Raw genomic sequence first — 10,564 nt, 5'->3', positions numbered from 1 at the left:
GCTCTGCGGAGAGGGACCTGGGTGTCCTGGTGGACGACAGGTTAACCATGAGCCAGCAGTGTGCCCTGGCTGCCAAGAAAGCCAATGGAATCCTGGGGTGCATCAAGAAGAGTGTGGCCAGCAGGACGAGGGAGGTTCTCCTTCCCCTCTACACTACCCTGGTGAGGCCCCATCTGGAGTGCTGTGTCCAGTTCTGGGCTCCCCAGTTCAAGAAAGATGAAGAGCTACTGGAGAGAGTCCAGCAGAGGGCTACGAGGATGATGAGGGGACTGGGACATCTCTGCTACGAGGAGAGGCTGAGGGAGCTGGGCTTGTTCAGCCTGAAGAAGAGAAGGCTGCAAGGGGACCTAATAAATGCTTATAAATATCTGAAGGGTGGGTGTCAGGAGGATGGGGCCAAGCTCTTTTCAGTGGTGCCCAGTGACAGGACAAGGGGCAATGGGCACAAACTGAGGCACAGGAAGTTCCTTCTGAACATGAGGAAGAACTTCTTCCCTCTGAGGTTGACGGAGCACTGGAACAGGCTGCCCAGGGAGGTTGTGGAGTCTCCTTCTCTGGAGATATTCAAGACCCGCCTGGACAAGGTCCTGTGCAACCTGCTGTAGGTGACCCTGCTTCAGCAGGAGGGTTGGACTAGATGACCCACAGTGGTCCCTTCCAACCCCTACCATTCTGTGATTCTGTGATTCTGTGAAATACTGTGAGTTTCTCATGCATTTTTTCTTACCTTGATCTCCAAAGTCACTTGCAAAGCAACACTAATGAAAGAATAATGCAAAAGTAAAGATAATTTTTAATAAGTCAATCGAAGACTTCCCTGGGAATCACAGTACAGAGCTGTGCACACCTCATGACACTAGTTACACTGTTGTCCTCTGGTCACTTATAAATTTGCATGAGCTCCAGCCCTCCAAAGTGCATTAGAGAGCCTGTGAGAAACACCTTGTGGCAGACACGGGGACAGAAGGGTATATCAGTCCCAGTGTTCCTCGAGCCAGCAGATAACGGTGATGTAGAGCACCCACATGCTTGCATGGGTGCCTGTTGCAGCCTTTATAGCAAGCAGCTGAAGAAGCGATTCAGTCGGCAAGTCTATTTGTAGTTTGAAACACAAGTGAAATGCTTCACTCTCCTCTGAAGCCACCAGGGACACTCAAATCCTGTCTAAGCGCCTAGCTCTCTGCTGCAATGGTTTTGAGGGCTATGTTATCATTCACTCAAATCTGCGTGGAACCAAAATCTCCTGTATCTGCTACTTCATCTCAGCCCAGATTAGGTCACTTTATATTTACCTTATTCCTGCATTTTGGTGAAGGAATGAGGACAGTAGATGTGCCTGTTTGTTGATGAAATACAGGTGCAAGGCAGCCAGAGATAATTCAGGGCTCCTTTTCCCTATGGAGGAGGACGTAGTCCATCTAGCACTGCTTCACATCACATGGTTTCAGAGATGGCACAACTCACCACCAATGAGTTGACAACACCAGGAGATATTGGGATTTGGGACACCAGGATATGTCAGTGACAGCCTTCCCAAATTTCGCTGTCTTAGTCCAGAGTGGTCAAGTTTTAGGAGTGTTAAAGTGCATCCATGAAGCACAATGCTGCAAAATGAGGTAGCTGATCTCATAGAGGTCTGAAAAACTTTGTGTTAGCACCGCTTTGTATTCAATTTTATCAGTTCTGCCTTTTAACAAATCTACCTAGATCAAGCCGAAACATTTGTACTAAATCTATTTCTGACACTCTGCCTCTCTCTATTAGATGGAGAGAGGAAGAATTACAAATTATAAACATAAATCTGCAAAAATATGAACACAAATCTGTTGGTGAGATTATAGTGTTGGCCTATACAGAAGGACTTGGGTCTTTTATGTGACAGCTCAGGGAGTGTGGCAGTGAACAGCAGAGCAAAGAGTGATTTAAACTTCTCTACTAAAAATTTGCCTGATGCCGGAGTGAAAAAAGACTGGTGAAACAAATACTGAACTGCTGAACAGATGTTCTCAGAATAGCATGTTCTGAAGTACATGAGGAAAACTCATGTCCTGTCTTGCATGGGACTGGGTTCTGCTTAAGAGTCAGATGTATCTGAGCCAACAAAGAATGAAAGGCACCTCAGACTGGTAGTCTGGCATTAGACATGAAAAAAGAGATTTTGCATGAAACTGGGAAAATAAGAACAGAAAATTAATACAGAAGGACAATCTTTCCTTATCACAGAACATTGAGTAATAATGTATATTTTACAATCACACACCATCATTTGTTTCTTAACTTTCACTGGATGCTGTTGCCCATAGTTGTCTACACCTATAAACAAGATCAACGAAGAGGACAAAGTATAAAAGGAAAGAAAGACAAATTAAAATTTCTGTGCCCCCCCATCACACACCTTCAACTGGTAGGGAAGATTTTAGCATACCTGCACACTGCTAACAGCAAGCTTTTTTGCTGTCTGACTGAGAGGCAGCGCAGTCACTAAGCACAAGCAGTTCACATCCCCCAGACCAGACATCTCTTCCTCATAGGAAAGGAATAGTAGAAGGAAGCTACCTGGAAACCACATGCTGAGGTCAGCTTCCATCCGGCAACTATTATCACACTCTATAAAGGAGGGCTCCTGGCTATCTAGGTGCCTACCCTCTGCCCTAACTCTCTTCCTGACTGAACGCTAAGTACTATTTAAGTCCAATATTCCTATTCTCTGTATAGCAATGTGTCATTCCTTATATACGTCAGGGATTTGGGCCAATACATACTTCAGGCTTTTGCCTGCAGTAGCAGGTCATACACAAAGCCAGCTCTTGGCCAATTCTTCCACACTGAACAAATTTGACAGGGGACCCACCGATGCAGAATGAATGCAAATCAGGATGCCAGTTTATTTTCAAGTCAGTTCTGCACATAACTAGAATCTAATCCAGTTACGGTAAATATTCCATATCTTGACGTAAGGGTGAAACATATGTAAATTGCCATTGTGATTTTTTTCAAGTAAACTAGAATCTAGCAAATCCATCTCGTTTCATTATTCTCTGCAGCAGAGAAGAAAATTCAGTTTCCAAGAGCAAATTAAAAATAATAATAATAGCAACACATATTTTACAAATACATTCTGCTTCTTAAAAAATAAAGTCCCTGGATGCTATAGAAGCCAATAAATTATTGCACAGGCTCTATGCAAAGTACCTCAGCACAAAGTGGATTATCTGCTCAAATGTAAAAAAATGAAACCATGCCACTCCAAATCTGAGTACACTGCTGTCGGTGTGTTCTCCGCTTTTAATGAAATTTTAGAAGCAATCATCGATGACTATGCAGACATCACGTCTGCTGCCAGAACTGTCAGTTTACACAAATGCCTAGTAGGGAAACTAATATTAGTGGCTTAAGCTCCTCTACGCCCTGGAGTTATGTTTGGTTGGAAAGACAAGATGAGCAGGAATGCAAAGCTCTCTGCCCAGCTGCCCTGCCAGCTTGTGACGCGTCTTTCGGTAGAGTGCCGTAAACAGACACGAGTGCACGCCTGCCTCTTCTGTCAAGGTTTCTAAAAGCAAGCGGAAGCTAAATCACTGTCTAGATTATACTATGCTGCTGAAGACTTTTTTAATAGAGGAAGTGCTGAGAGCTCACTTTTCTTTTTTTATACACCCTTGCATATTAAGTCAAGTGACAACACAATTTATGCATTCAAATGGAAATACACAACACATACTAAACAAAGCCATACTAAGACTTTACCAAACCATGGCTGATTTTGTGGATTCTTTACTCTAACCAGTTTCTGGCCAAAAAATTATGCAGCTAAATACAGGAGAAGACCAAAAGCAGAAGTTTTCTCTCAGAGAATTTCACAGAAACAGTACAAAATATTTTATGCTAACAGAAGTTAGTAACCACTTGGTTCCAGAAGAAAAAGCCAGAGTTGTTTAAATGAGACATGAATTTAAAATAGTCTCCAATGTTGCTGGTTTGGGTGGTTTTTTTTTTTACATTTCATGGCACTTTATCAACAACTCAGTATTTTGTTAGAGAAAACAAGGTGATGTCTAGAAATCTAAATTATTCCAAAAGCAGAGCGAGGACAGTACAATGTAGCTCCTGAGCCTTTCTTGCAGAAAAAAACCCCCTGTTTTTTGTGTAACTTTGTTACACTGAAGACAAAAACAGAATTGTGAAACTCTCACTAATATATGCATCTACAGAGCAACAGCCTTTGTCTGATGTATTTTTCTGCCCTCATTCACTCTTCCTCAGTTCTTGTACAAAATCTGCAGAAGACAAAAGAAAGATTCTTAACAGTTCCACTGGTGCCCCTCAGGCTCCTAACATTATAATTTGATTTAGGATCCTACACTGTATACTATTAAAAATGTAAATTATTAACAGAGGAATTAACATTCAAGAAACTGAGAAATTACTCTGATAATTGATATTTTCAAATATCAATTTGAAAACAACAACAACACACACCTTTTATAGCTGCATGTTTATCAGAAGCAGAATATACATCATGGCAGCTTCTGTGTTTTGAGAAGTGGTACCCAAGTACAATATTTGTGACCATCATCTTGTGGACTACAGGTAAGCCTCCTTGTTTGTATAGCCAACTTCATATGCTTTCAACAGTCATAAATTATGTTATGATATGTCTACCAGGCAGCAACAGCTGGGCAATAAACTTTTAGCTATAAATGTTTCTTAAACTGGTAAGTTCATGGCCAAAGCCATAACTGTGGTAACATCAATTCATGTCCAAAATGCAATCTAGCTGCATAGTTCCCTTTAACAGGAAACAAGATTTTACATTGCAAGGTACTTACCAGCAGCCTCCAGGTTAAATAAGACGGGTTAAGGTCAGGTCGGATGCCTCTGAAAGGCTTAGTCGAGTCAACCTGAGATTTCTGGCCTCATCTGAGCCTCCAGCGTTCCCTGATTTCATCCCCATTCTATTGAACACTCTCGATACCACTTTAGACTGGATATTGAAATCACTTAACAGCAATAAAAAAGAGGAGTGCTGCAGAATTGAATCCCATTTTGCTCAGCACACATCTCTAAACTATTACCAGTGTGAAATGAAATCTAATGTCTCCCTTAGCAATCCCATCTTTGTCCTTTTGTTTATCTAGGAGCGTTATGATACGCTAAATCCATTTGGACACAGAATAGTACACCGGTTATACCACAGATTTCAAGAAGAGATTTCCAAATTTATGTAGCCACTGCATCAGGTTTCTTTTCAGCCATCATATGGTCTCAGAGCAATCTATTAACAAAGGTAGAGACTATGCAAACACCTTAGATAAAAGACAAACTTACATAAAATGATTAGAAGATGACTAAGTTACCTTGGTAAAATAATTATGTCTTATCTAATCTTCAGAGCACTCATACTGAGTCTGACTTCATGGGAGGAAAGACGAAATCCTTTACTATCATTTCACAAGTAGTAGTATTATCATCTTTTCATATAATATTAAAACAAAGTAACTTTCTGTTAGGCTGAGTATATAAGCCCAACCTACTGTCTCCCTTCCTGTTGTTTCTTCCCCATCAGATTCTTAATTACTGAAATTTTGTTTACAGATAAGATGGCAATAATAAAGCTATGGTTAGTTGTGACCCATTTCCTTTTCTTTTACTTAGGTTAAGTTTGATGGCAGTAGAAAACGGAAAATATGGCTGAATTTCTGCAGCATCATCTAATGCCCTCTTTAGGGATGTGAGCTCTACGATGGTACAAACACTGTACAGCAAATGCAAACAGTTGAAATCCACATGCTTTGACTTTCATGGTTAAATCAGGGCAAATGCTATGGGCCTGTGCTATCTGAGATGCACTTGCTTAGTCTTAGTAAATGCTCCCTGATTTCACAGTCTTGTTTTTCTATTTTTCATGATGCGTCCTCTTTCCCTCCAATCACATCTTCTCTTCCATAGCACTGGAAGTTTGCCGAAATAACGTACAAGGCAGGTGACAGATTTGCTGATCATACTACGTGATGAATTTGCAGGGCAAGTGAGGACATAACATGCCCCAAGGAGGAGTTTTGGGGGAGGGTTACTGTGTTGTCAATTATTGAGAACAGATGTAGCTTATACAGCTTGGGCAGAAAGCTCATCTGATTGCTCTTGGCCAAGTTTAGATGATGGCTAGTCAACAAAATGCGATGCCCAAGAGACTGAAACTAAACCCTCCGGAAACATGTCCAAAGAATAAACCAAATGTAAGGCAATACTGTACTAATAAATCAGCTGAGCTACTTAACTGTAACAGAGTCAGATATGCATATAAAGATTCTGTTTAAACCATCTGAGGAGCTTGTCAAAACTATTCTATCAACATAAAATATATAATTACTTGTATTAAATACAAAGAGATAGTCAGCTAATCATTTTCCTCAAATTTAATAAATGCTATTACTTTTTGCACTAATGAAGGTAGCAATCTCTTTAGATGGCTGCATGTTACAGTGTCTTCTTGGATAGCATTTTTAACTCCTCACTATTATTTCTGGAGTGCACTAGTTACAAAAATGTCACGAAGACAGGATCTGGCATGGTGACTCCTTGGCACAGCTCATCAGAATTACAGACTGACTGGTTATAAAGAAAAACTCCTAAATAAAAATAAAACAGTGTTGGAAGGGAAACTTGCTAAATTTCTGCACTGGTGATCTTGGGCAGTCAATAGGAATGGTATGCAAAACATAGAAATATACATAATTGGCAGAATATAAGCTAAAGATAAATGCTATTTAAAATGTACATCTACTCTACGGAATACAGCAGAGTGAATTTACTGCCTATTAAAAGAGGATTAACTATTTCATGTTAGGATCAGTTCATAGGTTTTCTCCATATGACTTTCAAATGGAACATGTCAATCAGTGCTAGACCAGAATAGGAAGGGATTGCTTGCATTAAATAGCACTTTATGGTGTGGAGTAAAAGATAACATTCGGCATGAATAAAATTATCACAATCTGTCCTTCTGTTGAAATTCAAAGTTCAGCAGAAACCTACTGGAACTTGTAATTTCATAATTTTATCTTTCATGCGTAAAATATAATTGCTGCTTAAATGGAAGCACTCAACATGTTTGTCCAAAACTATTTTGGATGTGGAAAATGGATAAATTCAAAACTGTGTATTCAATTTCTCCCACTTTTACAATCAACTGGCATAAGGCATGATTTAAGCAAAGAGAAGACATACATTAATGTCATACTGGGCAATTTGAGACTGAGCATCTAGAATCACCAGCAGTCAGGAGTAAAGCTGTACCCGCAAGGGGAAACTCCTAGCTAAAAACCTGGGGAACTAACAGCCTGCATCACATACATCTCCTATTGTAGAGGCACTCATCTCAGACCTGGGAACCCTTTCTCTGCCTACATTTCAGCCTGGAATTCACCTTTGATTTTCCATATCCCAGATGGCAATGGAGGTTTTCTCTTTGCTAAGATAGCTTCCCTCTTTTTATTATTATCTTTAAACAAAGAGGGAAGTCAAGAAAATGAAAACAAGTTCCAAAAAGAGAAATACAAGTTCTTGTTTTCTAGCCCTAAAGCAGATTGCAGGATGTAAAGTAAATATTTCTTTTTTTTTTTTTTTTTTTACTTTTCCCTGATTAGATTTGAATTACTAGTATTAATAACCACTGCAATTTGCAGCTAGTCCCCTGGAAGAAAATTTCTTGCAAAAGTCGTTCATCTTTCTTTAGTTCTTCTGTTTCCATAGGCACTGGAAACAGAGCAAGAAAAGTTCTCAGGCTTCCTTGGGTGATGAACAGATGGGTGGAAGGACGACTAGAAAAGTTCCTTTCTAAAGTGCAGGTGGTAGGGTTCATATCTACACCTGTTCTCTCCCTTCTCCTGGGCCACATGTTCAGGAGACGGATATTCTAGCTCAGTGTATGTTTTTTTCCTTTAACTCACACATACATATCTGGGTGAAAACCTCTTACCACTGTTTATATGAGCAGTAATACCCCCACTGCAATCAAAGGTGAAAAGCTCTTTAAATGGAAAAATATTGTTTCACCAGGTACAAAAGTTTACCCTAACATCAAAAGCAATGGTAACTGATGCTTTCCCCCAGTCAAGGTTCTTGCTATTTGTGTCTCGAAGTAGAGGTATACGGTAGACAACCATTTTATATCATTTACAGGTTATGTAAGTTATATCAGCTTCCTGATGTCAAATTAAATTTGATTTCATAAGATTTTGCCTCTTAAAGTACCCTTAACACAGAAATGTAATGCAAGACTATTAGCATGGCTGTTTGACCACAATAAAGGATGTTCATGATTCGTCTCTTAATTATGCTTTTTCATTATCATACTGTGGCAGTACAATTCCCTTTTCAACTACAAACCAAGTTCATGACATATATATAATGCAATAAAATTGACGCAGATAAGAGCAATGGGTCACATTATTCTATGAGATTGAATCAGAAGACAATACAACTGCAGACTATTTTTAGCTCAGTGAGTCTCTTTCACAAGATTTTTAAAGATCTCATTGCCGCAGATAATTATAAACCAAACAGCCATAAACTATACAATTACGGAATACATATTTTCCGTAAAATGACAAGTGAGCTTCTCTTTAACTACAGATTAAATAACACATTACTGGCACTTGTTAACCGGGTCAGTGTCAATTGCAATTTAATACATGTGACTTTTCATGCAATTAATCTGATATAGCAAAAAAAGTATCATGTCTTGGATTAATAACAACATTGGGTGGGTCACCATTTGTCAGCTGATGCTGATACAGTCATAACAAAGGACATAGCACAACATGAATTACCCATGTTACAGAAGCGTTTTGCACCTTAGAAGAAGTTGAGGTTCTAAAAGCTTATCTCAGAAACCCTCCGGACCCCAGTAGCACATCCAGCTGTATTTCGTTAGATGGCGGAATGATCACAGAATCACAGAATCACAGAATGGTAGGGGTTGGAAGGGACCTCTGTGGGTCATCTAGTCCAACCCTCCTGCCGAAGCAGGGTCATCTACAGTAGGCTGTAGAGGACCTTGTCCAGGCAGGTCTTGAATATCTCCAGAGAAGGAGACTCCACAACCTCCCTGGGCAGCCTGTTCCAGTGCTCCGTCACCCTCAGAGGGAAGAAATTCTTCCTCATGTTCAGACGGAACTTCCTGTGCTTCAGTTTGTGCCCATTGCCCCTTGTCCTGTTGCTGGGCACTATTGAAAAGAGCTTGGCCCCATCCTCCTGACACCCACCTTTCAGATATTTGTAAGTATATATTAGGTCCCCTTGCAGCCTTCTCCAGGCTGAACAAGCCCAGAATGATGTATATGGAAGGGTCTCTAGCTTTGGAGAATGGCAGAAATTTCTTGAAAGACTGAATGGAGCAGCACAAGGCTGAAGAAGATGTCCAAGAAAAAGCTTTAACCTTGGAATGTTAACAGCAAAACTTGCAAAATAAAAAAGATAGTTGTTGGGGTTATTTTCCCCTAGATATCTCTTTAACGTTATCATTAGAAACTGTAGCCTTGATGGTGATAAAATGGGAATTTCTGTAACAGCCACACCACCTAGGACCCATGGAGGAATTTTTATGGAGCTGTTTCAATATTCTTCAATGTCTAGTCTAGTTAGGTGAGGTGGAATGGAGCCTCAAAGTTTCTAAAGAAGTCCGGCTGATCTGTAAGTGTGATTTTTCCTGAACAAAAGAAGATCTAAAAGAACGATCAGAAGTTAAAGATTCATGAGATACAAGCATTTAAAAAATAGAAATTTAGGCAAAGTGTAGCCACTGAACAGCTGTATATGCAGTGAACCTGGTCACAGTGTACATTTTATATGTCAGAAGGTATTTCCTTATAATGACGAATTAACTGACAGCTTATTACGACTTTGTACAATAGCTACTTACGCTTCTACAAAAAGTCAATTTTTTTGGTTCAGCCTGTTATTTACGCTACATGCACAGTAATTTTTATTTGGTGCAACCTTGTTTCTTTTACCTAATCACATTGACATAAAGCGGTTGAAATGGAGACATGTATCAAGATCTTTGTTTTATTGGCTGTGTTCCACACTTACACCACAGGCATTTGTCTGCTCTAGATAAGAGACAACTGTTAATTTAATTCAGTAATATAAATACTTTTTCTTAGAAAAATAGGTCTTCTGGACCAGAGAATATTCCACTAAAGATACAAATGTAGGGGGAAAAAATTAGAATTAAAATGTATTACATGTTATTGGCATTTTTCTTGTCCTACTCGTGTAATTACAATGCAGTATTTTGTTCTGTATGGAAATGTTGATGACTTCACTTTTTTCTAATCTGACTAAATTTACACCGATCTGAAGATGCCATATCCACATGGGAATTGGCTTAAAGAAATGAAGGAAGCTTTTACCAACTGTTCTCCAAGAAAAGCTGATGTTTTGAATATATTTGGGAGACAGGCACAGCACTGTACCAGGTATTTCGGCTACCACATGGTGCAGTCTATAGAGACAAGCCAGATGTTTAGCGCTACTTCTGAGACCCTAGTATCTATGGAGAATA

This window comes from Opisthocomus hoazin, chromosome 5 (assembly GCF_030867145.1).
Source record: "Opisthocomus hoazin isolate bOpiHoa1 chromosome 5, bOpiHoa1.hap1, whole genome shotgun sequence".
NCBI lineage: Eukaryota > Metazoa > Chordata > Aves > Opisthocomiformes > Opisthocomidae > Opisthocomus > Opisthocomus hoazin.
This window is presented reverse-complemented; position numbering follows the sequence as displayed.